Source organism: Syzygium oleosum, unplaced genomic scaffold (assembly GCF_021117445.2).
Source record: "Syzygium oleosum isolate NSW1041296 unplaced genomic scaffold, Sole_v2.1 Sole_v2.01, whole genome shotgun sequence".
NCBI classification, from domain to species: domain Eukaryota; kingdom Viridiplantae; phylum Streptophyta; class Magnoliopsida; order Myrtales; family Myrtaceae; genus Syzygium; species Syzygium oleosum.
Window position 1 is genome coordinate 30138040 of NW_026607485.1, and position 17541 is coordinate 30155580.

The following is a 17541-nucleotide window of genomic DNA, read 5'->3' on the forward strand; positions in this document are numbered from 1 at the left end:
AAAAAAAAAAACTTTTTTGAAAAACGATCACTTTAGTGCCAATGCTGACATGGTCGCCGGAAATTTGACGTGGCTCTTTTTTTATTAATTTCTGATGCTGACATGGCTCGCCGGAAATCTGACGTAGCTCGTCGGAAATATGACGTGGCTCTTTTTTTGGCCGGAATTTTGGCCGGAGTCACTAAAGTGATCTCTTTTCCTCCGATTTGGCACCAAAGTGATCCGAAAAAAAGTTATGGCACCAAAATGATCTCCGTACACAACTTATGGCACTTATAGTATCATTTTGCCAATTTTTCTTAATCCACTTGTAAAATGGGGAAATGGGTTGCTATTTTGATTTTATTTTTTGAGGCTCTGATTTTGGTGGTTGATTAGGTCTATGGTCAATAGGTGGTGTTGAAAAAACTGGAGATAATACCAGAGTAGGGTTAAACACTGCGTAAGATACCATAAACCAGTACCTTCCCCTCTCTTCACCAAGAGAACCTATAAAAGAAACTCCATCTAGGTATCTTTGGTAAAAAGAATCTCGAGGCCTTTTTCTTTTTCTTCTTCGCCAAAGGGCGATCATCTTCTTCTTCTGGAGGGGCTGTACAAAGTTTACACTAGCGTTCCGGATACTAGTAACAATATCCCGTAACCAGGTCTTTGAAGTAGTAAATAGGATTACCACTTGCATCAAACGAGTGCACCGGAGGACCTGTCTCGAGTTTGTGGTTAGGTCTGCCTTCTTCATCTTCTTGGTGGTCCTGGACAAGTTGAACCATAAGAAGAGTGGAGAAAATAGAGTTAGATGTTTTTGTCTTCTATTCCGTGCGGTCAAATTTAATAACCACACTGCCATTTTTCTTCTTGACAAACTTTGGCTCAGTAGACTGGACTGGACGAATATCCTTGTAGAGCTTTTCGTAGTTGGTTACCCAAGTTTCTAGGAGAAGTTTAACCAACTCATCTTTGGAAATTTGTCTAGGAACATGAACACAAGATGTTTTATAGTTGTTGCCCACCGAGATCATTAAAGCTTCTTCTGATGCCGGAAGAGAAAGGTCTATCGGCATGGTTTTGAGCCATATACACCATTTGATAGTGCAAGGTAGCAACAATAGAATCGGCGACTTGGGAGGCTTCAGTAATTTGGATTTGAAATTTCAAGACAGTAAAAACTCGAGGGTCAAAAAGTGTCATGTTGAAATTTAGAAATAAGGTGATAAATATCATTCCAGCATTCAAGGTAGTCTCAACTGTCCTAATATAGGCATGTTGGTAGTCAAGTGACGCTTAAAGAGAGAAAATATGGACTGACAAAGGGAATGACACACAAGGTATTACTCTTTTTAAAGTGTTATCCAATTGCCATACTACTATATCGAATCCATATCAGTAGAGTTAAAAGCACTCGTGACCATGGAAGGCTATGTGTGCATACATGCAGTTACCGTCATGATTCAGTGTTTGAGACTTTACGAGATCGAATTGACTATTAAGAATAATTTCTAGACCAATATAAAGATGTGCACATACAGTACAATTTCAATTAATATAGCCCAAGTACGTAGGAGAATGTAAGAGTTTTTGAATGTGGGTCACATCAATTGATATTATAATTTACTGTTTTACGGGATTAGTCTAATAAAGTAAGGTATAAAGATTCTTAATTAGTTTAAAATGGAACTCGTTAGTGTGGACCGAGTAAAGCTCGGCCTGTGATGAAAAGGCCTGTGGCTTAAAACTGTATGAATAGTAATCAAGTCTCTCTTCTAATCCTAATGCACAAATAACCTCACATAAGGAGCAGTTATTGTGAGGAGTAGTCTCATTGAGCCAGTGATACATAAGGTATTAGTGGAGACGCACTTGCGCAGAGGATCGTCACTATTCCGCATCAGGAACGATGGATTCCAAATCCGACATAATTATATTAATCATCATGCATCTCACGTCATATATCATTTGCATATTTAGAACTTAGCATTCAAGATTTAGGGCTTTCATGTTTAGGCCAATGCACGTTAACTTTAGAATTCATATAGACTTAGGGTAGGTTATAGTTTTCATTAACATAAAAAAAAAATATATATCATTTAGGTCATATAGACTGCATGTAGGTTTAGTTAATCTCGTAATATGCATCCCATGTATTGCGACTCATTTAATGAGTCACATGTCTTAGGGTTAATATTTTGATAATCATGTCATGTAGATAGATTTAATTAATTATTGCATCTCGTGCGTTACATATAGTCTAATTTTCCCAAAAGGAAAAACCCGAAAATAATTAGTTGACATTGCATTTAGAAATCATGTCTAAGTCATGCATACATCACATGTTTGCTTAGTCTTTAGTTAACATTGTGCTGAACATTTATTGGAAGCTTTGCTTAACAAATTAAGGTTTTTCTATCTCCTTGAGCAATTTATTTATCGAAGACCATAGTTTCGCTTCAATCATCCATCCAGGACAAGCGCCCTGCCTATGGTACTTCTTCACCAATTAATGAGCTACCAGCACATCATCCCCAACTTTACCTCGTTCAGTGAACGTTGATTTGCTAAGGCTTGTAAAAGAAGGCAGTACTTGGCTAACATATTTGTAAGTCACTGCAACAACAAATGGGCCTGAACTGTGGCATTAATTCTCATCAAAATTAAGGAGTTAAAAAGTTAAAGAGTTAGCTGCACAAAAATCATCTCCTATCACGGAACAAGCTGTGGTGAAGAAATTGGCTGAGACTGCCTTGTGACCGCGATACACCCTCTTGATCTCAGCACAAAGTCACTCCCTGAATAAGAAGCCGCTTCAAATCATGACGCAAAGAAGGAGACATATATCCCAGAACGATCCGAGTCGGGAGACCCTGAAGAGATTCTTAGCAACAAAACCCTAACACTTTAACATTTGGTCCAACATGCTCACACATTCATTATTAGCAAGCTAAAAAGCTAAAGTTCGCATCTTCTGCTTGCGAGATTCACGGGGCGGCGGGGGTCCGGCGTCGCGCATGCTCCTACTTCAGCGTGTTTGATGCATGCTGCTCCAGGTAATAGCGGACCAAATCTTTCGGAAGATTCCCAGACCTAAACAGCTCAATAGTTTGTGTCGGACAGCTTTCAAGAACAAGCATTGCAAACTCCAAGACAAGCATAGGGTCAGTTCCACAGAGAGGCTGCACAAGATAACCAATCGATGGTCAAACTCAAAAGATTATAATCCTCTTTGTTGTGGTAGAGATCACTGCTCGTGGTGATCATAGCTAACTCGCCAAAGACCTCAAGTTCACTGAATGCCACAACCATATCATGAGCACCAAATTACGTACATTGAGATATTCAATTATCATCTCTGGCTGGAACTTTTGAGTCGGACCAGCTTTTGATTCAGTTGATTTTGACTCCTCCACTAAGTGATGGAGAAGCTTTAGAGCTTCACGATGCGTTGAATTGCTTCTGTAAAGTTCTAGCAAAGCTGTATAATGACTACCGTTCTGAAGAATCTCCTCACATATTTTCACATCACAATAGTTAAGGCCATTCAGAAATTCAACAGCAGCTGACGACTGTCCAGTGAGAAGCAAAGCTTGGAGTAGTGCTGTGTCCAATATAGTTACCTTGTACCTTTCAAGTGAGCTAACGGCGATGGTGGCGCGTCTATGAGGAACAAAAGCAAAACTAGACATTAAACTAATGAGACAAAATCCATTGACACAGAAGAAGACAGCCTGAGTTCAATTAGTTTGTCATGTCCCCGTGGAAAATCATCCATGCCATCGCCTGTATATTGCAATGTGTCTGGTCAAGTACATCGGTGTTGACACGTGAACAAGCATGTCTGAATTGTAAACTCTCTGCAATTGCATTTTGACATGCCTTGCATTGCACTGCATGACAGTAGGTGCCCGGTGCACCTTGAATAATTGAACCGACATATCCAACGCGACAAATTATGGACCCAACAAAAATATTAAATTCATAATCACTCACCCAACTTTAGCACAGAAAAAGCAAAGAAGCGCGCATGCAGTAACATTAGTGCACTCAACTTCAAGCATCTATGCATTAGATTGGATTGCACTCGATCAACCAGAAAATAATGCGAAGGAGTACAATGACGGAATTTATCAAAAGAAATTGTCACTAGTAGCACAACATGGTCAATCATTTCGAATATCAGATCTTTAAGCCAGTTTGTTCCTACAGCTACCTGATTTGAAGAAAATTACAAACTGGACAATGAAGATTACTGGTAACCAGAACCTCAAATTCTAGAGGAACATAATTTCTTTTGATTTGTTATATCTAGCAGGTAAAAACTGAATGACGTGCTACGAGATGCCCTTGCTTACAATAACCATACACATGAGTAATCCCAGTTTCCCTCCTTAGTGGGGTTCAACAAATGTACCGATTTTCAAATATTTCTTAAAGCATAATTTAGGCATAGAGTTGACGTCAATATTAAATTCATCTTCCCGTCGCCATGACTGACATAAAATTTAGCTAATCCATGTATCATCAGATCTTGGCCAATATATGAGGACTTTCAGGTAATGCCAGTACCTTGTTAGTCCCTTCAAACCGATTGATATCATATGAGGGGATACCATCACCAACAGCATCCAAAACCACCTCTTATGTGCCCTCAGTTGTGGCCTTCTCTATTACACCGTGTCTCTCCTCCTGCAAAAATTTGATGAGAGCCACGAGAGCAATATGGCTCATTTTTTTGGACTCGACTGCTGAATGCTCGTCGCGTTCCTGTGAATTGTCCATCAATTCCTCTGGCTCAGGAACCGAAGCCGTTTGTGGAAGAATTATTAACGGATATCGAGAAAGCACATCAGTTATATCCACTTTAGAAGCCAAGAAATGGTCCATGGCCTCCTCATAGCTTCCATTTTCAAAAAGATGTTGTGCATACCTTTAACAGGTTCAGGTAGATCAGTGGTGCGATGACCAATTTACTGTAAGAAGACAGTCAATGCAGGGATCGAATCACATCCACAATAGGCTTACGCTTTTGGACAAAGTTCTCAAGAAATAATGTCCACGAGATACTTAATCCAGTAACATAAAACCTCATGCACAAAGCTTAATCACCGATCTGTCTCTCCTTCCATGGAATTTAGGTAGTAAGGGCAATAATTTACTTTATTATTATCATGGGTACAGATTGTCAAGGAAATCTACCTCATATGAATTAACACCTCTTTTGAAGCTCGAAGTTTTGAATCTTCAGGTGGAAGCATCTTGCACAACGCCAAGGCTTCCTCAAAATTGCCAGATGCCGTTAACTGCACAAGCTGCATTAAGCACGCGAATTAAGAAAAAAAGCATAACAAAAGGAAAATACCTAAGGATATACCTAATAAATTAACATGCCCCATGAGTACCTGTACACCAAAAGGAACAGGAAAGAACCCGCAGACGGAATTATCTTGGGCAACAACCATCGCACTGCTACTTTGGGCAGGATGACGAACATCGCCGAGAACAACAGTCTGAATCAAAGGATACGAAGCTCGAAGAGCGCGAATCTGAAGTGCACCAACATGAAGAATGTTACAGTAAGAAAATGCAAATAGAATGAACAGAGAAATAAACTGGTAAGACAATCATCAGCTTACCTCAACATATCTTGGTAATAAACCTATTGCATTTGTCTTCTGAATGACAACTTCTTGAGGAGCCTCTGACCAACATATCCTACCTCCTGGTAATAGCTTCCCAGTTTGGTCCGCAAAAACTCCAATATTATCCTAAATACGGCAGAAACTCATTGAAGCATATCAAAGTACCAGCATGTAATCCAGAGAAGGATTAGTCTTGATTACTGAAACCAACTTGGCCACAAAGTTTATTGGGATATCTCAAGTTAAATGCATCCCACGGGATGGCAAACAAATTCAAGCATATTCTGCAGGCACCCAAAGAAAATACGAATTGGATTTCCTCTTCAGGATACAAGAAACACCTAGGCGTTGACAATTTAGTTCACCAACAGGATTTACATTTTCCTCATTTCTTTTTTATTCAGCTTCTGCCAAGTTCTAAGTTCCTCCGTAATGGAGAAAAAGATCCTCTGTTTTAGATACGCGACACTATTCACGTTTGTTCTTCAAGCTAAATCTTGCAGCTAAGCCCAGTTGCGAAGATTCTTCTGTTAATGCAAAAAAGGTTCTCTGCTAGTATTAGATTCTGTTTGACACTAAGCAAATGTCTGAATCATTGCCTCGGCAGAATGATACAGCCTCTCATGTCCAGTTAAAGGGTAAGCACTTCTTACAATATCTGACTTCAGTTCTGCTGTAACAGTTGACTCGAGGGATTACATGGTCTTAGGATATCATAGACGGCTCAGCATGGTCTTAGGAAAAGCGACGTCGCTTTTTTGGGGCAGTTTGGCTTTGCTTCTGCGAGTCATGATGTGAGTTTAGAAGGAGCTGTCCAGAGACATGGCAGTAGTTTCATTGGCTAATGAGGTCGGAAACACGGAAGGAGTGGAAGATGCTGCGTGGTCCAACGACTTGGTTAGTGTTGATGGCGCGGGACATCAGGTCGATGTGGTGTTTAGTGGAAGTCATTGGTGACCAAAATAGCATATTACGGGAGAGGGTACGATCATGAAGAATCTTCCTGCATAGGAGAATCTTGTGGACAAGTGGACGGAAATCATTCCTCTAGATAAGTCCTAGCTCGGCTTGGTTTAATAGACACATGTGATGGTTGAGCGCCCATCATTTTGTTAGAAGAGCCGGGCTGGATGATGCAGTACTATGACTTGACTACAAACGTCGAGCTAAGGCACACAAGGTTGAGATTACGTCTAAAGTTTGAACGTACGAAGAAAACTCAATCCTAAAATAAATCCCAACTGAAAATAGAGGCGTCTGAACGAGTAGGAAATTGTTGAAATACTTCCCATGCAGGGCTAAATTCATAATTTGAATATGTTTCTGAGATTGAGTTCACGAGTCACGTAAGAACATATAAAAAGGATTCTACTCGGTTATCACACAATTGAGCAAATAAGAGGAGTATCAAGATATTTTTTCATTGCGTTTCCCAATTGTGCTTTCTGCGAAAAATTGTGAGATACTCATGGCTTCTGCTTCCTTGAAATCTTAGTTAAAAACCACCTGAGCGATTGAGGGCCATAAATTTTGGATGCTCCATGTTCATAACGGATCTCTTGGCAACTAGCTCTCACGAAAGAGTAGATATCCATAGGCATGACCTGTTTCAGAATGGGTAGGTTCCATACCTAAAACTATGAAAGCTACCCTATCAGGGGCCAATTTCCAGTTTTTGAAATATGAAAATGACCATGTTGACTCCGAACCAACCCTGGAACCGCACCTATCGGTCCGGTCGGTAGTTGGTTTCATTTTTTAATTTTATTTCTTGGAAGCATAAACATGAGACTCAACGTGTTCTCCATGAAGTGAAGCTGGGTATGATAGGCGAAGCAAGAGATGGAGCGAACCTGTAGTAGCAAGTCCGGGGGAACCGTTGCCGAAGAGAGGTGGCCCAGAATCTGGAGGACCAGGTCGAAACAGCGGGCACCGCCGCACGCAGAGAGTTAAGTGGGAAAGCGGGGGAAGGTCGGGCAGGGGAGATGGAGGCCTTCTCTGGTGCCAGCTCCGAAATCGGAGGTCTCTGTACCAGCTTGCCCGCCCGGGGTCCTTCCTCTCTGGTGGCCAACTTTTACTGCATGTGTTGCTTGCGTAGCTGAGCAACAGAGCGGACGATCGCATGTGATGAGCAGTCTGAGGTGTAACAACAAAACGAGGAAGAACTGGTTTCGCAGCAGCAAGAGACAGCCAATAAGGAGAAGAAGGAAGAGAATGAGAAGAGGGGGGAGACTTTTTTCTTGGGGGGAATAATGAATCGGAGAGCAGTGCAACAAGCATTCGCGGTTTCATGGACGGAACATCCGAGCTAAACTAAAGTGAAACAACTCCTTCCTCCAACATCTCTATGTATCACACTATCTGGTCCGGGTTCAATCGGATCGAACCAAACCGAATAAGCACACCTAAATACCTGCATTCAAGCCAAAACACGTGAATCTGCAATGTCATCATCTAGAATTGTTGATTTTTCTAGTAATTTACCTTTCTAGTGTTAGACTTAAATTGCGAGATTAGTTGAAATCCGTCAGCTTCCATGTTATTTCACAAACTCGGCACAAATTCCAATTCCAGTGTAAGGTTATCGTAGCCCATAGTTTCCCCTCGATCATACATCCAGGAGAAGCGCCTTGCCTTTGGTAGTTCTTCACCAATTAATGAGCTACCAGCACATTATCCCCAATTTTACCACGTTCCATGGATGTTGATTTGCTAAGGGCTTGTAAAAGAAGGCAGTACTTTGCTAACATGTTTGTAAGTCACTTGTATGTAATATTGCAACAACAAATGGGCCTGAACAGTGGCATTAATTCTCTTCAAAATTATGGAGCAGTTAAAAAGTTAAGAGATAGCTGCACAAAAGTCATCTCGTATCACAGGACAAGCTGCGGTGAAGAAATTAGCTGAGACTGCTTTGTGACCATGATACACCCCTCTTGATCTCAGCACAAGTCACACCCTGGATAAGAAGCTGCTTCAAATCATAACACAAAGAAAGAGATATATATATCAGAACGATCCAAGTCGGGAGACCCTGAAGAGATTCTTAGCAGCAAAACCCTAACACTTTAACATTTGGTCCAACATGTTCACACATTCATTATTAGCAAGCTAAAAAGCTAAAGTTTGCATCTTCTGCTTGCAAGATTCACGGGGCGGCGGGGGTCCGGCGTCGTGCCTTCTCCTTCTTCAGCGTGTTTGATGCATGCTCCTCCAGATGATAGCAGACCAAATCTTCTGGAAGATTCCCAGACCTAAACAGCTCAATAGTTTGTGCCGGACAGCTTTCAAGAACAAGCATTCCATACTCCAAGACAAGCATAGGGTCAGTTCCACAGAGAGGCTGCACAAGATAACCAATCGATGGTCAAACTCAAAAGATTATGACCCTCCTTCTTGTGGTAGAAATCACAGCTTTTGGTGATCATAGCTAACTCGCCAAAGATCTCAAGTTCACTGAATGCCACAACCATATCATGAGCACCACATTACGTACCTTGAGATATTCAATTACCATCTCTGGCTTGAACTTTTGAGTCGGTCCACCTTTTGATTCATTTGATTTTGACTCCTCCACTAAGTGATGGAGAAGCTCCAGAGCTTCACGATGCACTGAATTGCTTTGTTAAAGGTCTAGCAAAGCTGTATAATGACTACTGTTCTGAAGAATCTCCTCACATATTGTCACATCACAATAGTTAAGGCCTTTCAGGAATTCAACAGCAGCTGAAGACTGTCCAGTGAGAAGCAAAGCTTGCAGTAGTGCTGTGTCCAATATAGTTACCTTGTACCTTTCAATTGAACTGATGGCGATGGTAGCGCGATGGTAAATGCTCTTTGGATATCATAGACTGCTCAACATGTTCGTATCAAAGCTATGATGGAATCTAAAAAAAGCTTTATCAGGCCTCAACCACTTGAGGAAATACTTATAATTGAGGACCTTTGCTTTTGAGGTGGATTTTTTGTAAAAGCGGTACAAATACGATGGCCACAAATTGCTCCGGTGGGAACATGTGATTAGAGGATGGAAGGGGTAGGGGAAAACTTAAAAGGACCTAGAGGAGACGATAAAATTGGACAAGAAATATCTCGACCATTTGATCTTATAGAGGACCTGAGATGCGATAGAGCATACTGGTATCAAAAAATTCCTTAAGCCGACCCACTTAGGGGTACTAGACTTGAATAGTAAACAGTTGTTACTAGTATTCTCGTTGTTGAGGCCCTTGCTAACTTGGATGACACCTCAATAGAATATATTCGCATGAAGAAGCACACCTTAACAGTCTCAGGAAGTCAGTATTTCATCTGCACGATGCATTCAAACCACACGAAGAAGCATACTGATTTTGTAATGGCCACAGAGCACATAGTGTCCCCATTTCCTGAAATACTTCCACACCGAAACACGGTACGTTACATGCGATAACCATGACCTGGCCATTAAAGATCGCCACTCGTGTCGAACGTTATGGTGGACATATGGCCATTAACAGAGTGCCACTCTAGCCAAACTTTGTTGGTGGTGGAATAGATGACAAGCTATGCAAAATAACCACGACCAGTTCCTAATTGGAATAACAAGGAATTGCACATTAAACCATCAAAAGACTAGCCTGCAGTCCTCATTCTTAATCAGTACACATTGTGACTCCATCTTCAAAAGCATTTTAGGTCTAGATGTAACTAAGCCTTTCAGAATAAGATATGAGAAACAGTGAATGATAAGGGTCTAAGGAACAAAATTACCTTCCCAAGGATGAGTTCCCCAGAAGGAAGGGGCATCACCAGAGGTGGCGCGACCCTCCCACAAGAAGAAACCTCGGACAATGCACCATCTGTAGCATTCATGATCATGTACTCTCTCCTGATTGCCAAACATATGTTCTCACCGCACCACGACATCGCATCCACAGTATCAGGCACCCCAAACTCTTTCACCTCCACAAAGCCCCTTCCCCCTACATCATAATGAAAGCAAAATCACCACCAAAATTGGAGGAAGACACGGCTGCAATTCCGCAAAGCTTCGGAATTCTTTCTCCGAATTGATCAAGCAACAGTCTTCCAGCCAATTATCGATCTCTACCGGTAAAGATTCAAACTTTTCCAAAGAAGTCAATCTAGTCCCGTAATTATTGAAACGTAACTCAGCACCACTACTGGAGTTTCAACTACGTTAACCGTATCACGATCATAAGTACCGAAATTCTCATTCTACGACAGCAATTCCGAATCATTCATCGACTAGACTGACACTTAGAATCAGGTCAGTAAAGAACAATAACAAGTGGAAGATAGATAGGAATTACCATCGTGCTAGAAAATACAGACACTCTTTTGCCTGGCGAAGCAGAGGAGCCCTCTCTTCTCGTCCCACGAGCACACATTGGCACCTCTCGCCTTCGCCAGGACGGCAACGGTCTCCAAACCGGGGAGCCTGTGGAACGCAACGGACTCGGACAACGTAAGGAGCAGGTCCCTCGAGGCCAACACCTCCATCGACAGGAAGGGCCGCTTCGTGAAGCCAGCGACATTCCGCTGCAGCACGTAAGGGAACATCTGGAGCTCTGGGCGGGAGTCGGGCGGAAGAGACCAGTCGGATTGGCCGGCGGGGCAGGGGATGGTAGACGAAGGGGGGGGTCAGGGCCGTAGAAGCGGAGGGATCCGTCGGAGCAGCCGAGGAGGATCGTGTCGGCGTAGGACCTGACGGCCTCGATCCTGGCGGGGCAATCCGTGAGGAAATTGAAGAGGTCGTAGGCGCGGTGAACCATGGCCGGAGGAATGCCTTCGCGCGGGGGGGAGAAGGTGATGGAATGATGGTGAACTGCCAAGCCGGACTGATGGAATGGAGAACTTGCATGGAAGTGGTACACTCGTCCCGTATTCAACGTACTAGTACCATTGGTTGTGGCGGTTATGTGGTGGATAATACTAGGTTTGATTTTTCACGTGCGGTCGGGGGATCGTATACGATCAATCCAAGTGTGTATTGTAAAGTTGCCAAGTGGATACTCCTTGTATTGTGTCAGAGACGTTGCTTGATTTCGCTTGAATTTGTTCCGAAACGAGCATCGGGAGATTTAGGTGTGATAATGCAAATCTCCGGTGATAGAGCAATCTTCTATCATACGTGGCAATCCCATTAATAGAGTCAATATTTCACGATTTGTGCCAATTCCGTTGATAAAGCAAATTTTTCATAATTTGTGCTAATATTGTAGATTCTTATCTTTTGTAAAATCTTTTCAATTGTGATTTTCCCGCTCATCTACATGCTATAAATATAATACAAATATCCACACCGATCAATGTGTGATCAAATTCATGTTCAAACTCTTGCAAAGTGAACTCTCAAACTTCCTATCTATAATGTGAATTTTACGTTTGCAAAATTAATATAAACTTAAGCAGATTACAGACTTGTAAAATGCATTTACCGTTTCAAGTTTTCTTCTCACAAAAAGCTGTCGATAGGTGCATTGCTCTATGTTAATGGAGGTAATATAATATGTTTTTCATTCAAGAATTGATATCATTTTTTTTTTCATTTTATTAAAACCCACATGATGTGCTCTTTGCTAGTGTAAAAGATAATGTGAATTAGGATGATTGCTTCCAAGGTAGATTTTTTCCAGCCTAGAATCGAGAACCCACCCTTGAATTCCCCGATTCCAAAAGATTGAAATTGGGAGCTGAAAACACCTGTTCCTGAATCGGCCCATTTTATATATTCGGCCAAATTCTTATAATGAAATATAAAGGTTGCACCATTTCACTATAAAAGCATTTGTTTGCCAAGTGATTTACATTGTTATTTGCTCATATTGAAGACCATGGTTCAATTCTTGATAGGTATACAAATTTTTTTTTTTAAAAAGAGACTTCAAAATTGGTTCAACTCCAGAACTGGACTGGTCGAATCAGTTCTTCGGTAGAACTGGTGGTTCCAGCCTTAGAACCGGAAACCAAAGCAGCTCTACCTATAACCGGCCTTGCACCAGTCGATTTAGGCCGGTTTAGTCGGTTTCCAAGTTTAACTAGATACGAGGTTCACCTCTAATGCGAACATCTGAAGAATGGAAGATGACTAACCCTCGCCGAAATCCCATTACAATAGAGAGGTGGACTTCAAATGGAACTAAAATCATTGTTCAATTAGCATAATTTGCGCCACCTTGGACAAGCGTTCCCCTTTCTTAGCATAAAACGGGTGTTTCTCAAGTAAATTCCTTTCAACCTCAAACGGGCGTTTCTCAAGTAAATTACTTTCAACGAGGGGCTGCCCTCCGATTATGCCAGGAGAACTAGATCTTGAGTTGTCAACATGTGCAATCCAATGGAACTTCTGAATACACAACCCGAGAAGTGGAATTGGATCGGGTTGGACCGATATTTAAGCAACTTATGAACCACGGTTTCGATCTTGCCCGCTTCCGCCATTTGCGTGTGGACGAATCTGCGACTCCAAGATTGGTTTCGTGCATTACTTGGCTCCTATTTCCACCTCGTCAGTAATTCTTGCTAGCTTTGCTTCCTTGGCCTTGCCCCACAGAACAAAGTAGGGCCCGTCAACGATCAACACAACCCCCTTAATATGAAATTATAGAGAAAAAAAAAAAGAAATCTCGGTAAATGCATCATTGCCAATTTATCCACCACAGACAATGTACAACTTCATGTTACATATCACCTATCGCATTTCGTATATCCTAAACTAACGCAACTGTAAAATGGTTACACACGTTTAGACATATAGTTTCTCGTGAAGGAGTGTCCAACTAGGGAGGGTTGACATGATGAGCAACAAGAGACCGAAGATACAGGTGTATCTCTATGGACACACCAGGGCATAATGCAAAAAGGGAGCTCAGAGCACACATCATCCTAAAATTGAATAGCCATTAGCATTGCCTTTGTGCAAATCATTTCCCATATTATTTATGCCCAAAGAGCCACAATAAGGCCACTCCATTATTTGCTAAAGTTCATTCAATGTCCACGACACGTACTGTATATGTATTCTGAATTTCAGTGACTAGGCAGCAGCATTGTGTTCCGTAGCAGCATCGGCAATCGAACATTTGATGTTGACCATGAGACATCGATGTTCTGATAGTCTAGCTAGAAATTTAGGGCTCAACTTTTTCCTGAATTTGTTATGAAACAAGCATTAGGACAGTAAAGTGAAATCTCAATTTCGCCTGATTTTGTTATGAAAATTTAATTCAATAAAACTTTATTTAAAATTTGATGATATCGCATATATAAGCTTTATATCACACGATTAGTGCACATCTCTTTAGGACGGAAAATAATTTCAATTCATTTTTTGTAATCTAGTCAACGCCTTCTGTCACGCCCCGTACCCCACGAGGTGCGAGCATCCCACCTCCAGTCGTTTGTGATGCAACGCTTCCAGGATGCGTCGCCGACCCAATACCCAATCAGAGATAAGGCACATGCGGAAACAACGTATATAAATATATATACACCTGTACAAAAACAACACACGTGAGACCAAGGTAGAACAACCATCAAACAAGAATAGACACTTGTACTCTTATAGTAAAAACCCTTTTTACACTATCATTTTTTAAACAACTCCAAAAACATACAACATTCAACTGCCACTATAACAAAAAGGGTAAGTGGCACTGGTGGTTAGGCTAACTAGGGTAGGATCGCCATTCAAAAAGAGATGGTTTTTACTTCCCAGGGTACCGGCCTGCTCTAGGGCTCCCAATCTGGGTCTGAGGACTCCGATGAATCGCCCGATGGTTCCTCTGAAGACTCCTCCGAATCCATGGCCTGTGCTTGCTCATCCTCGGCTGCGATCCTCTCGTCCTCCGAATCCAGCTCCAACTCTGGGTCCAGATAAAGACCTAACTCGTCATCTTCCTCAGCTCCTATCTCCACATTGGACCCTACCTCGGCGACCTCTCCAATTTCTTCCTCATCATCTATGTCCATGTCTTCGAGTTCCTCTTCCTCGTCATCGAGCTGATCAGGATCTTCGGCGATTACTTGAGGCTCCCCATGCATGGGCTCATCCACGCCGTCTACATCATACACATCCTGAGGATTGACTATCTCACCATCAGCCATTCGTGGAATCATCAATCCATCTTGGTCGACCGGCACATCAAATGTCCTAAGGGGTTGCCCTAGGTTTCCGTCTGCATCTCGTAAGCACCATGCCACGTACTCCTGAGTCTGATGAAAGTATTCTCTCACGTTTATAAACACCACGGACCGGTATCTTACGTATAATTCCCCATTTCCTGCGGGGTAGGTACTGGTATACCGGTGTATTTGTACAGGTATTCCAAAAAGCGGCGGGTTCGGCATCTTTACGACTGGGGGTCTGAAAAGTTTCGGTTTACACAACCGTGAGACGAATCTCAATGAGTTCAACCCCTAAACCTAGGCTAGGCTAGCATGCAATCTCCTGACCGGAAATAAATATTTGAAACCATAATGCAACAACAATCAAATAATTCTCTGACCCTGCAGGTTAGGCAGTTCAATAAATAATAATCACGGCACGTACGTGGCACACATTACCACACGTACGCTAATCACATACTCATGCACCGAGTCTCACACACTCGCATGCCAGTCCATGCATGTTCATGCATGCAAATGTCGTCGACAGGTCACGTGCATTTCCCGGCCCACTAGCCCACACTGGCAATCGCCCAATTTATTATTTATTACGACGACTCGAGTCAACAACATTCACGGCCCGGTGCGTCTAGCCTGCTTCAAAGTGCATGAGGCGCAGCAACCGATCTGGCCCAGTGTCTCTAGCCTGCTTCAAAATGCATGAGGCGCAACACTGATCTCCTTACGAACCAGAGCCTGCTTCAAAGCGCATGAGGATGGTCGTCTTCCGGACGTACCGGGCATCGTCCTGCTTCAAAGTGCATGAAGACGGTATCGACCCGAAGGTCACGACCCGAAGGTCCTTAGGTGATCACACAACTCATTATTATCTGAACCCAGCGTATGACGCTTCGGGGTATTTTAGGTGATCACACACTCATGGCAGGCACACATTCTCGCACAACTCCACCACATGCCTCACACTAGGCATACATAATGCGTGTCCATGTTATGCAATGCAATGCACCATGAGCGCCAATGAAATTCAAACACTCAATATCACAACACGTGCTCAATTGGCCCAATTAATACCGTGTGGTCCGATGTGCGATTCACAATTCAATAATTAATTGCAAGCCAAACAGTGGCCATTCGCATTCCACAAAAATCAGCCACACCACATGCGACATAGCAGTACTCAATCAATCACAATTAAGCACGAATTACATACAATTAGTCAACCCGGACATACCCGGCAATTCCACCAATGGGCTCCTAAATTGGCTAATCAATCCAATTACTCTCCCCAATAAATTCTCATTAATCCACTAAATTTTCCCGATAACAATTTCTACCAATCAGTCCTCAACCCAGTCTGAAATACACACTGATACTACCTAAGCCAGTCCAGAAAAACGCACTATTAGTCCTAATCCGCGTTTAGGAATTTTACTCACTTAATCCAAGGTCACGACGACGGGGAACGGCAGCCGATCACTGGTGAACAGTGAAACCGGCGGCAAAATTCCCGGCGATGGCGTACGGACGGCGGTGAACAGTAACCGTACAGACGCCCGTACGGGGACACTGTGCGGACGGAGATGAACAGTGACGTACGGATGTCGGCAACGTCACAGTGGCAGCAGCTCAGCTGATCGGGCTCCGGCGCGGCGGCGGTGAGGCTCCGGCGCGGCGGCGGTGCTAACCCGAGAGAGAAAAAGGGAGAGAAAGAGAGAGAAAAGGAGAGAGAAAGGGGTCGGACAGAGGCAAGGCTGAGGCTGGGGGCTGTGGTGGTCGACGGCGGGGCACGGTAGCCGGCGGCAGTGCTCCGGTGGCCAGCGGTGAGCTCCGGCCAAGCTTGGTCGAGAGAGAACAAGAGAGGGAGAGAGAGATTTCGGGAGGAGGGAGAGAGTGAACCGGCCAGAATGAGGAGGAGAGAGAGAGGGCTGGTCCAAGCAGTCAAATATGGTGGACCAAGGGCGCCACGTGTCGCCGATCCGGGAGATTTGACCAAAATACCCCTAATCCGACGGTCCTCGATTAATCCTATCCAATAATTGAGGGCAAAGTGGTAAATAGGGCCAATAATTCAGCTGATAATTAACTTTAATTATCCCAAATAATTTCCCAAAAATTTGGACCAAAAATAGCCCAGGGGCAAAATGGTCATTTTTCCGGTTCCCGGGGCGAAATTCCAATTTTTGGCTAGATCAACCCCAAATGAGTGTGGCCAACTTAATATGGCATCGGAATCGCAAAAATAGCTTCTTAAGCCCTTGAAAATCGACTACCAAGTTCTGGAAATAAAATAATATTATTTTTCCAATTTCTGTCGAAATTCCAATTTTTGGCCATAACGACTCCTGGTATGCGTGGCCACCCTAAAATGGCGTCGGCCTCGAAAAATAACCTCATTTGGCCTTGAAAAGCAACGCTGGCGTCCCGAGGGGCAAAATCGTAATTTTTCATCCCCGGACCGAAATTCCAATTTTTACTCGTACTAACTCCAAACATGTGTGGCCAGCGTGATATGACGTCAGATTCCCAAAAATAGTCTCTTAAGCCGTCGAAAATCGACATCGAAATCCGGGCCCAATTTCGTGATCAAAACTCGCTCGAGTTTCAATTTCAGGGTCTCTGGCTAACGGGCGGCTGTTTAGGACATACGCGTATCGACCTAGGGTTATTCGAATTACGACGGTCCCGATCATTGAGAGAATGAGAAATCATCACTAGTTCCAAAGGTCGCGATCGTTCGGTTCAGGTTCAGGACTGGTTGGTCACGTGCACTTTTGGTCTT

At 43.0% G+C, this 17541-nt stretch overlaps 1 pseudogene; it reads right to left on the reverse strand.

Moving 5' to 3' along the window:
- Positions 1 to 2677: 2677 nt before the first annotated feature.
- On the reverse strand, positions 2678 to 11407 carry LOC115691572 (vacuolar sorting protein 39-like; annotated as a pseudogene).
- Positions 11408 to 17541: the final 6134 nt, after the last annotated feature.